At 36.7% G+C, this 12,439-nt stretch overlaps 1 protein-coding gene across 1 annotated transcript in view; it reads left to right on the top strand.

Annotated features, from left to right (window-relative positions):
- Pcdh15 (protocadherin related 15) overlaps window positions 1–12,439 on the top strand; it is a 586,560-nt gene that overhangs the window by 314,803 nt on the left and 259,318 nt on the right. The gene's annotated exons all lie outside the window — the stretch shown is intronic.

Below are 12,439 nucleotides of genomic sequence, written 5' to 3' on the forward strand. Positions count from 1 at the left end.
TGACTATTTGGAGTAGAAGACATAAAGACTTGAAAATATCTATCTATGAGGATTTTTAAGAATCTGAAGTGTAGTTGATTGTTGTATTTTCCAAGCCATCTGTTCAACATTTTTCTAGGAAACTCATTAGGAAGACAGCCTATAAGTTTCACTTTAGAGTTTCTGAATGTACATCTCAAAGGGCAAAGCATAGGTGATTACTGGGTTCACCTGGGCAACCTAGGGTTCACCTGAAGAGACCTAGGCCTAAACCTTCTCCAATCCTGAGGGTTAGGCCTGATTTGATTAAGTCACTTTCAGGCCAGGAAGGCCACAATCCTGTATTCTCACTACAGTATCTGGCAACAAATTATTGTAAATTATTTATATATCCTGAATAATGACAAAGTAAGTAGTGTTAGATGTTAGTGCATAGTTTGTCATGAGATAAATACATCAGGATGTTTTGAAGTAGTCTTCATGATGTTGGCCTTAGAACTTCATTTAACTTCATCTCTGGCCTCTATCCCCAACTTCCCCATTTTCATTTCCTTGAATTAATTTTTCGTCCTGATCTCTTCCTTCCTAGGGATGGGTTTTGTACGTTTGCTATCTTCTCTATCCCTTTTTACTTTCTTTTCCCCCTAAGCCATCATCCTTTAGTTCAGTTGTTAGTAGTTTGCTCCTAAGAATTAAGTAGCTTCAATGCTTGGTTCTCAGGAGCAAAGCACTTCATCTGCCAACAGTATGATGTGGTGAGAAAATATTTCTACCAGGATGTCAGCTGTCTCAGTGTGTGCACAAACACATATAGGTCCATGTGCACATAGATATACACATACATGCACACAGGTGTACATATACACGTACACACATGAATTACATAGAAAGCATAAGAATGAACATAAGCATGCTCACATGTTTACAAACACTTCTGCATGTATACACACACCTATACATCTGTATTAACACACCTGTGCAAGTAACCATGCATGTTCACAGTCACACACACAAACACCAAACACCTGTACGTGTGCACACACATGAACTCATACTCTATGTGTAACTTACCCTCTATTTAAAAGCCAGATAGACCCCCTTATAAACATCTGAAATTTTCTTGTGTTCCTCTTTTCCTCATCCCAGATCCAAACTTTCAGAGTTCATCACCTCTTTATCTATATTTGCTGTTGCAATGCCAGTATGTGCTAGGAATATTTTCTGTGCAAGAAATACATGTTCTGATGAACTGCCATTGTCCACTTATTCTTCAGTATGGAGTGGAAGCCATATAACCCTTCTTTTACTCAGTCTTGGAGTTTCTGGGATCAAATGGAAATGAATAATGCAGTTTGTGAGTGAGAATCTCTCTGCACGCTCACTGTATGTGATCATGAAGGAAAGACTTCGCACTGATCCGTAAATGTTCTTCACATACTTGTATGGCACTTCTCATACTGAGGGATTAGTTCTAGCTCATTTATTTTGAGAGCAGACCTGTAATTAGTTCATTTGCATAGCCATAGTACCTGTGTGTAGCAGCTGATTAACAGAGTAGGTGCTGAATGTATGTATTTGAGACAAAAGAACAGACTGGCAGAAATCAGCCTCCATGAATGGAGATGCAGGACGGGAATTTGTAAGCATGTGCCCTTTGATTCTAGTCAGTCTTTGGACCAAGCACATTTTTCTTTTAAAAGGCATCTTTCAAAGGTAGCAGATAAGGGAATGACTATTATTTTCATGTTTTTATTTAATTAGACCTGATTCTCATCTCTATAATAATGTAATTATAAGTAAAAGTAAGTTTATATAGAAAACCAGCCATCAGGGAATGTGAAAGTTTAACTAAGAAAACGATAGTAATTACGTGGTGAAGCGTAGCTCAAAAATGTTTGCCCTCAGGGATCAAAAGCTTATTTCCGGCATTTGAGGTCTACAAAAGTTAATTTCCCTTATGTATCTGTTTCTAAAACAGATCTTGCTTTGCATTTAAAGATTTATATTGTGTGTATTTCCCTGAACCATGCAGATTATGAAGACAGACTGTTGTTTGTGTCTGTATGCCTTCAAGTTTTTTTTTAATTATTTAAAAGACAAAAATTTAAGGTTCATAATTAGTATTTGTAATGTTATTCCTGGTGTATGCTGAAAGGACTGTGTGGCTGTAAATCATCCAGCAAGAGACTAGAGATAAAAATGAAATTGATTTCCCACAGAGAGGAAAGTTGAAAACAAAGCAAGTCTACAAATGCCATATGAAGTTCTGACCCATTTCTGCACTCCCTCATCTCACCATTGACACCCCTGACCTGCCAGAGAGCAGCCATTTGGCTTGTTGCTTAATAACATGATGTCATGTTCCCAAAGAGTAAGTCTTCATTATAGGTTCAGTAATGTCACTGTCTGTGTTCTAAGCTTGTTTGGCCTGTAGAAGCCCAGGTCCATCTCTGATTGCAGTGTCTTTGTTAGGTGGTAGCTATCCTAGCCTACAGGAAGTTGTACCTGAAGAATGAAGCCAGAAGTAGTTCAAAACTTTCAGTTTTAAACCACAGCTATGGGTTTATTCTTGAATGCTCTAACAGACCATCTTGAATCCAGCATGAATGAGTAATGAGCCAAATTTTGGATAATATTATCTTTAGCCTTCTATATCTAGGCTGAAATTTAAGCATTATACCTAGGCTGACTGAATAGCAGATTGTCATTGAATTCCTGATGCTCATGGCTCCACATGCATAATGCTGGAATTATAGACAGGTACCACCATGTTGAGTTTATGTGGTGCTGGGAGAGAACCCAGGGATTTGTGTGTTCTATGCTATATGTCTGCTCTTTATTCTATTGCTTTACTCCATTCATTCACCTCACTGACAAAATTATCAGGCTGCATGCATCAGTGCACATTTCTACACAGCTGTAATGAGCCACCTTCTTTCTACCTGCCTCATCTCAATTTCACTCATGGCATATAGCTACATTCACGTGGACCCACACCACACATCATTATATCTATAATGTGTCTCGAAAATGTTTCTTTCAGTCCGCAATCTGTGTGACACCTGTTAAGGATCAGGGAGATAGGAGGTCTTCCTGGATAATTAGAACTCTGTGATTCTGTCAGGATGCTTAGCATTCCAAGGCAAGTGCAAATCCGTGTTCTTGCAGAGGTGGATGTAAGGAGTATAGGTGTAACAACTGCCTGAAGTATCCGGACACCAGTTCTACCTGGAGAGAGGTTCAAAATGGTGGGAGAGTGAAATACTTGCTTTCTTTTTACTATGTTAAATATATTGCCTTGATCTTCCCACATTGTTATTACCAAAGGCTCTTCTGTCATCTTGTCTCAGACTGATTCTTGTGTGACTACACTTCTATCAAAGAGTTTTTACTTGGTCATCACCTCTCCCAGAGTACCTACTTTGCTTAGCTTTTAACTCTGCATGTTTCAGAGGGCAATAGGTTAAGACTGCTATATGTATGTCAGTTCATCTGTAAATTGGTTGGTGAAGAATTATGTTGCATAGAAAAGCAGCTTAGATTTGGCTTTGCAAATCTGAGGCTTCCTCAAAAAAGAAAAAAAGAAGATACTAAGGTATCCTGGTACACATGGGTTATAGATGCTTAAGAGAGGGATTTGATGAAGGTCTAGTTTGACAACTCCTTATTTATTATAATAAAAATGCAAGCTGAATGTGAGAGAATTCAAGAGCATCTGAGCACTTCAGATCTCAGTCTCCAGTCTCAGAGTCTGAGTTTTGTGAATTAGTGAAACTCTAATAAATGAATTTGAAATTGCCAGAGAAAATGAATGAAGCACTCCAAACTCCCCACAGGATAGTGTCCTCATAATTTCATTCCTTGTTTTCTTCTTCTGGTAGTTCCTAAGAAATGAATAGCATATGCTACTTATACTTAGGCATCTAACTCATGATAGACATATAACTGGGTACTATATATTATTAAACACATACTCTACATGAGAAGCCCATTATCTTTAGTTGTTATACTGTGCTGAAGAGTTGAGGCATAGACAGTAGCCTGTTACAACTTTTAAGCTTCAAAGACTCAATTTGGTATTGGGTCCAAAGACTCCAACTTTGAGATCCTGGTGTGTCAGACCCAGGACCAAGTTAAGAAAGTGACAAGAAAGGATGCAAGACTGGAAATCTCATATATTAAATGGCAATAAGACCTCTAGGTGACACTTTTTTATTATTCTAAGAGGTATGGATACAGAATGTAAAGTATGTTATTTATTGTTTCTATCACTACAAAATTAAGTCTGCAATGTCTGAAGCATGAAAGTAGATAATAAAACAGTAGCATCCCATAATGCCCTTCAGCCAGAAAACAGTTATAGTTTCCTGCAATAAGCACCCTATCAACTTTGGGTATCTTTCACTTGGTTTCCTAATATTTGCATTTCACTAAAAAAAAAAAAAAATCTTTCTGCCTTCTACTGGTTTTATTGGGATTGGTAGAAACCCTCAAAGTGTTTTTTGGGGTTTTTTTGTTTGTTTGTTTGTTTTTGTTTTTTGTTTTTTCCCCCAACTGCAGCATCCAGTCTTCTCCTGGTGACTCTGTCTCTATGGATAATTATCTGTCTTATGAGGCCTGCTTGCTTTCCCAACTCCCATTTCTATCCTGGAGACCAGCATTTATTCAAGTTTCATTTTGATTAGCTGCATCAGGAAAAAGGAATCCTCATTATAGCCAATAATGGAGGCAGATACTATAGACATTTAGCACAACATCCTTCAATTATTTAATATACCATAGGATTTTCTTAACTTTTCCCAGAAAAGTACTTTTAAAGTATTTCTCAAGTGATTCTGGTTTTGTCTGGTGGATTGGCATAATCAGACACCACCATCCTGCATGTATCAAGTTTTGCTTGCAAGAGAATCAGTACTGTAGCACCAGCCATCTGTGTCTGAGAAGGAAGCTCAGTGTGGAGTTGTCCAAGCCCACCACAGGTCTGGACCCATGAGCATATCCCAGGGCAAAACTCATAGGCAAAGTGTAGATGGGCATTTCTCCTTCTGAATATTAGGAAAGAAATGTCTGCATTCCACCATCAAATAGTTGTGAACTATGAACTTGCTTTTTGATGCTCTTCCATAAGCAAGGACATGCACACATCTGGTCCTAGTTTGTGGAAAACTTAACCATGAACTGGATATTGAGCACTGTTAATTAATCATCCTACATTTAATTAAATCATCGTATTATATGATTTTTCATTGACATCTTCATTATGTACATTGTTAGAATATCTCCATATATTTAATTTTTGCAAGGTAGTTGGTTAAAAGGAAGTATTGATTTATTTTAGTTCCCCCCACACTTGCCCCAACAATATTGAATATGTCTTGCTTCTGGCTTTATGAAAAGTAGCCACACCACTTAATGTTATTTCTTCTTTTGTAAACTGAATTTATATTCTTCTTGTTTTAAACGTTTTCTCTTGGTTTTCCACACTCTATAAAATATGGATCCATCTGTGTTTTTATACTGTTTGGGATACTTAAACTTTTGAATATTCATGATGTGTCTTTGCTGAGTTCAGTTCACATAAAAAACTCCTCTGATAATATAGGACTGATTCCCTGGGCCCTGCCTCTGCCATGGCTAGCCAAGCTTTAGCCAGAATCCCAAGTCAGAGAGAGATTGATTCCATCCTGGTAATCTGATCAGGTTCTTTTACCCCTACCCATATCACCTGGTCAAGGATTACCAGCCTTTGATGTCTCCTGCTATAAGTTTCCAGGTTTGCCCCCTTCCCTCTGCTCTTCAAGTCTAAATTCCTCCTTGATATCCCTCGGAGATGAGCTGAGCTGGCCTTCTCTTACCAATTGTAGAAGTCTCCACAACTATCCCTAAAATTCCGCATAAAAATTTCCATGTCATTCTAACACATCATTGTTTTTGTTTTCCTTAATAATCTCTGATTTATTACTTGTTCATTTATATATTTAACTTGAGCAGTATGTCACTCGAGAGTTTTAATTTTGATCCTCAAAACTTAGTTTTAAAAACATGTCTAGACTTCATCTGCTGAGCATGGTTTCACTTCAGTTTGTGTAACTCATGAGGGTTGCACAATTTGGCCTTCATCTAGTATTTATGGTCTTAAGGGTTACTTTTCATGACAAGTTTCTGTCTCTGATTTACCTCAAGCCATAAGATTTCCAGTCATCTTCTGCAAAGGGTTTTATCTGATATTGTAAACCACCATTGCCTAAAGTCCTGTCTTCAACAGGCTTCTCTTTGCTCTAAAAGCAAAGAGATGTAAAGAAAGGAAAAGAAGTTTGAAGATGGAAAATCCACTGAAGGGAAAAGATACAGAATATTATTGTACTCCTGTTTCAATGGGGAAATATCTCTTTTTACTGAAGCAATAGAATGGTTAATCTCACATATTAAGTATATGTTAAATAGGTTTTTGTAAAGGAAAAATTCTGTGTTTTGAGATAACTGCAATCTAGTATATTAATTTTATGTTTCAAACTTTATATTAGGCAGAAATGTCTGCCTAACAAAACAGTGCATTATTAGAGTGTTGGCATGCAAAATCTTGCTCTATTAAATTAAACTAAACAAAGCAACTACTATCTGAGAAAATTAGAACAATTCTGTGACCTATGATTTCTTTCCTGAGGGATTCATTTCCTTGTTTTCTCACTAAAAGGACAACATGAAAACAATGGAAGAAACAGAGAAATCTCTTCTATTAAAATGCAAAACAGAAAATGAGAGTCTCAATATGACCTGGCTGGAAGAAAGCAGAAACACAATACAATCTTTTGTCTACCTTTGTCCCTTTTGGTCTATTGTTTGATTCAAATTTATCTCCTGTTAAGATTCAAGTAAATAACACTCGGGGTGGGGTGGGGGATCTGAAATTCTAAGGAAAACAGAAGCATTCTCATGAAAATCGCACATTATAAAAATAAATTAAAATTTTAAAAAAAAGGATTTTCTTATGTAACATTCTAACACTCTGTCTCCACTAGTAAAGGGTCTCTAGAGCACAATTTCATCATTAATAATGTCATTTGTGCTACATAATTTGGAAAACATCTTTTTTTTTTACTCTCACCAGACAACTACAATATAAAAGAGTTTGCAAGTACACAGAAAATAATAAGTCTTCATTCTTTGTTGTTTGTTTACTATTCATAATTTGGTCATAACTTTTCATCTCCAAATATACTCTGTTACCTAAATCAGGTGTGCAAAATTTTGATTCATAGTTTAGAGTACAAAAAAGTTAGTTCATAATTTCATCCTCAAAGTCCTGTGGGGACTAGACAGATGACTAAACACTCAAGAGTACTTACTGTTCTTCCAGGAGACCCAGATCCAGTTCCCAGCGCCTACATGGTGGCAGATTCCAATTCCAGGGAATCGGTTACCCTCTTCTGGCCTCCAAAATCATCACACATATATACATGGAAGTAAACAGAAGATAAAAATAAATCAAAATCTTATTTTAAGATGGCCATATGTGCCGATGGAAACCTCAGCCGGTAATGGCACCTACCATCAAGCAAGAGAGCTGGAGTTCAATCTATGAAACCCATATGATGGAAGAAAGAGAACCAAATCCTAAAGGTTGTTCTCTGACCTTCACAAGCATGCCATAACCCATATACCCATACATATACACTCATATGCATACAAATAAGTAAATAAATATAAAGTTAAAACATAAACATTAACATAGTTCTCTTCCATTGTTTGCCTCTTGTAACCATGTTTGCTAACTAACTAAAAGCATGTCAGTCTCCCCCAGCTTTCCCAACCCCAAATACTGAAAACAACACTGAACAACCACAGTGGAGGAAACAGTACAGAGACTCTTCTGTGTGTTACACATGTCATTTGAGATTCCTGTGTGTCACAGTCCCCTGTGTATTGCACATACTGTATGAGATTCTCCTGTATGTTGCACATGACATGAATGAACCCTTTCCTCTTTTAGCTCTGGCACAGAGGCTTTCAAAACTTACTGCATTCTAGAGAATGTTTCATAATATGCTGGTAGTATAATCTGTGGTTTCATTGTGAGTTTCAATTTACAATTCAGTGCAGGCCTCCCAGAAGTGTTCATGGCAGTCACCCATTGCTTTTTGAACAGATATAAGTCCTTAGAAATGTTTCATTATATGTTTGTCATTGTGAAAACACCATAGTACCCATGGGCAAACAACACAGGGCAAAGACAAGTGTGTGACATGCACACATGTGAGGCTAGACTGACAACACTTGATGACAAGGGTGACAGGGTGTAATATGTATAAGCAATGAATATTAGTCTGGCATCTATGAACAGAGTGTTGACACCTGCATCATTCACCTATACCAATGCTCTGTTTGACAAGTACCATGGCTTCCTCATCACTTGTCTTCAGACGTCCATTACAATCTGATGAAATCGCCTTCACCTGTGCAGCCCCTTTACACTGCATATGGGATACAATGGTACTTTGCTATGTTCTTTGTCCACTTCCTCCTGCCATATCTGTATCTTTCAGATAAAGTCTGGGATCTAATCTATGCCTAAGCAACTTTGTAGTAATGCTATCTATCACTCACAAGCCATTTATTGTGTCATTTTAAAATTTTGATATTACAAAATGTCAACATGAATTTATTTGTTCCCTTTTGCAAATTTTTTGTTCACCTTTTGCAAAAATTTTTCATCCTTCATGAAAGTTTGTATTTCGTTTTTCCTGTAGCTTCTTCCACATTGCTTTGGAGCTTTGCAGTGTTCATCACTCATCCTGAAATGAATGCTTCCTCTACATTCTCTATCTCTCTCTCTCTCTCTCTCTCTCTCACACACACACACACACACACACACACACACACATATACACAAGCACAATTTTTAGAAATGTTTTATAAAACTACATGAAATAATGGATTATTTTCCAGAATTATCTAGCTCTGGCTTATATGTTTTAGGGTATCATCCATCTACAGTTTAGTTTGCATATCTTCATTGTAAGAAGAGCCATAATTGAGCATTAATGGACAAATATTGTTTAAAATACCACCAAAATTTCCCCAAATTGCTCTATATATTGCTCTATATTTTCTTTATATATGGTTCCAATAATCAACTTGGATAATAAAGATAATATTAACAGAAATAAGAAGTAAGGCACTTTAAAATGTATTCAATTTAAAATTTAGATAAATACAATTTAAAAATTAATATAAAGGAAAAGTCTGTCATTTGCATTTCATCACTCCCTAAGTGTCTTTCAATTTCTAAGTAAAAGTAATGCTACTATCTTTATATTAAGATCTCTGTGGGTGGTTAGATAACTTTATGATCACATTTACCACATACCAAGATATCAGGATACAGGCATTCTATACAAAGGCCATGGCATGAGCCAAGAATATAATTATTAATGTCTGTTGGGTCACACAGTTGGGTGTTTGTAAATTCATGGCTTCTTGTTCAAGGAATTAGAACAAAGCCTGCATATATTTGAAAAACAAAATAGAAAGAAACCTTTATTCATAGCTATAAAAAATACTAGAAGCCAGAGCAACCTAAGTGAAGATACTCAGGCCCATGGTTATTGTTTGGGGCTTCCTCTTCTTCATTTCAGATGAAGAAGAGATCGGATCCATCTTGATTGACGTATTAAGTTATTCATCTGTTACCCTTGTTTTTTCCCATGGTGCATATAATTATAATCATATGTTCAGCAAAAAAAAAAAAAAAAAAAAAAGACATAGGGATAAAATAAAATTCAGCGGAGGACACAGTTTTCCTTTTTTTTTTTTTTTTTTTTTTTTTTTTCACTTACTTTTCCTATACCTAAAACCAGTTCAGGTCAGATTTGCTTTTTTGATCTCCTATTAGGACATGAGGAAAATGCAATCAAGGCATGGATCTGAAGTTGCCAGGTCCTTGTTTGGTGAAGCATGAGTTTGCATAGTGCAGGAATGCAGGAAGGTTAGGGAGCAAAGGTGCCAAATGTATTATGGGAAGAAAGAGATGTTCCCTACACAAACCAAGACAATTTCTTTATGACTAACTTATTCTTCATGATAGTATGCCTCATAACCAGTTATAAAACTCTTTTTATATATAATTTAGAATTATTTTTCATAATGTGACAAACTTTTGAATATACTTACCTTTTACGAAAGTAGAGTTTTGATTCATGCATTAAGAAATTTCGGTATCATTCAACCTTGGACAAAACTGCATATGAGGTCATCCGTATCAATGATACTTTCTTTAATTCCTGGACCTACTTTCTCTGTGTGGAAGTTTATCTCTGCTCAGGGTAGACGTGACCAATGGAAATGTGCACAACTCCAGGGTTCATCCTCAGTACAGTGAGTGTCTTGTAGGAGCCAAGTGTCAGCATCACACAAATGTGGATTGGGAATTGACAAACTGCTCACTGAAAACCAGGGTCTGTAATATGGCCAACTCAGGTTGCTCAGGTAGGTATAGCATTAATGATCAAATCAAGCTATGGACTTCTGGAATACATACATTTAAAAATAGCAGAACAGAATTATGGGTGGGTATGATTTAACAGCATGGAAAGAACTGTAATATACCATGGAAAAGAAACAGCTAGCTCAGTATTCATCACTTATCTATTAAAATATGTAAAGCATTAAACAAGTTTAGCTTTCATTTCATAAGAGGTGTTCCATTAGCATCTTTATATAGTCGGATTTTTTTCCACATCTACTTTTAATTTGTGAAGCAGTTCTCTCTGTCCCATAATAGAAATGTGTTTCATACACATACATTCACTTAATGACTTTGGACACAAGTCACTTACATTGTATTGGCACTGAGCACTTTAGCTGTCAACATGTCATCTCTAGTTCTACCCAACCCAACAATGCAGACTATAGGAGCCATCCACAGCAAACCTTTGCAGAGAATTTCAAAGAACTGTGTTGACTTTTCAGTTTTATAAAGGAAAATGTTGGTGTTGATTGGGTACTCAGAGGGTTAGTCTAATACTAATGCTATAGTCAAAATCACCCCAATCTAATCATAGACTCCTGATAATGTCTTCAAAAAAAGTTTGCTTATGTACAAAGATCATGTTAATTCTTAATTATCTTAGTTACCTTATGACTCGGAACTAAGAGAATGAGAAGATCAAGATTGAAACTGCTTAAGCCTCTTAAACACCCACTCATCACTTCTGTCCACTTATTAAACTTTCCACAGACTGATAATTTATGAGGGGTTAGTTGAGGTTTTAGCAGAATAGGTTAGCTCGTCTGTGGTAAGCTGACTGCAGATTTAGGTGAGTTCTTGCCATGTGTGTTCTGTAGCCCTGTTTGATATTTATAGCATCTCCCACATGGATGCCTTCCTCTATTTAATTACCATCTATCCATGCCTCCCTTCCAACCTCATTTATAAAAATGTTAAATAAGACCATCCATAATGCCTATGTCCCAGAGCACACTCCAAGCTCCTCTTCAGAAATGGATGCTCTGCCATTTATCATTAAATCTCTTTAGCCAATTTAATTCCCAAGAAAAATGTTAATATTGAATCCACTTTGAGCTAAGTTTTAATTAAGATTTCCTAAGTCATTTTATGTAAGTGATTTACTATAATCAAAACTGTTATCTCTTCATTGGTCCCCGCCCTTTAATATTCAAATTTTATCCTCACACCAAAGATCATGGCTTTGCATGACAGGACCAGTTCTCCCCCAGTAATATCATTCATTTGACTATTTCTATAAATAGCTCCCTTCTCCTTTGCCTTTAGGTGTGTGTCTGTCATGTCTACGTAAGTCCCAAGATCATTTCAAGAATGTCTTCCCAGTGGCAGCCACATCTATCTACCTAAAATACCAAACTCTGGATGTAACCTCCTTAACACCAGTATTTAAGTTTCTTTTTGTCTTCTCTATTTTTATTGCTGCTATTTCTGTTCCTACCACCACTCCAAAAGCAGTGAATAATTAAAAATATAATTAGAGACCCAGCAAGATGGATGGACTAGGGTAAAGGCACTTGCTGTCAAGCCTGACAGCCTGGATTTCTTCTTGGAACCCATGTGATAGAAGAAGAAAATGAACTACTGAAAGTTGTCCTCTAACCTATACCACACACACACACACACACACACACACACACACACACACACACATTCGACAGGTATAAAATATGTTTTCATGCATTTTCCTCCCATGTGATATATACACCATTTGCATGCCTGGTACAAGCATCAGTTCTTCTGACGCTAAAATTGTAATTGTTATTCATCATGTGGGTGCTGGGAGTTGAACCCAAGTCTTCTGGAAGAATGACAACTGCTCTTAAGCACTGAGCCATCTCTCCATCCCCTTATAAAATAGAATGAGGATTGAAAGATGTGCCACATGCCTCCTCTGTGAGTCATAAATGAGCATGTGAAGAATTTATTTGTGTTTTC

Source organism: Phodopus roborovskii, unplaced genomic scaffold (assembly GCF_943737965.1).
Source record: "Phodopus roborovskii unplaced genomic scaffold, PHOROB, whole genome shotgun sequence".
NCBI classification, from domain to species: Eukaryota; Metazoa; Chordata; class Mammalia; order Rodentia; family Cricetidae; genus Phodopus; species Phodopus roborovskii.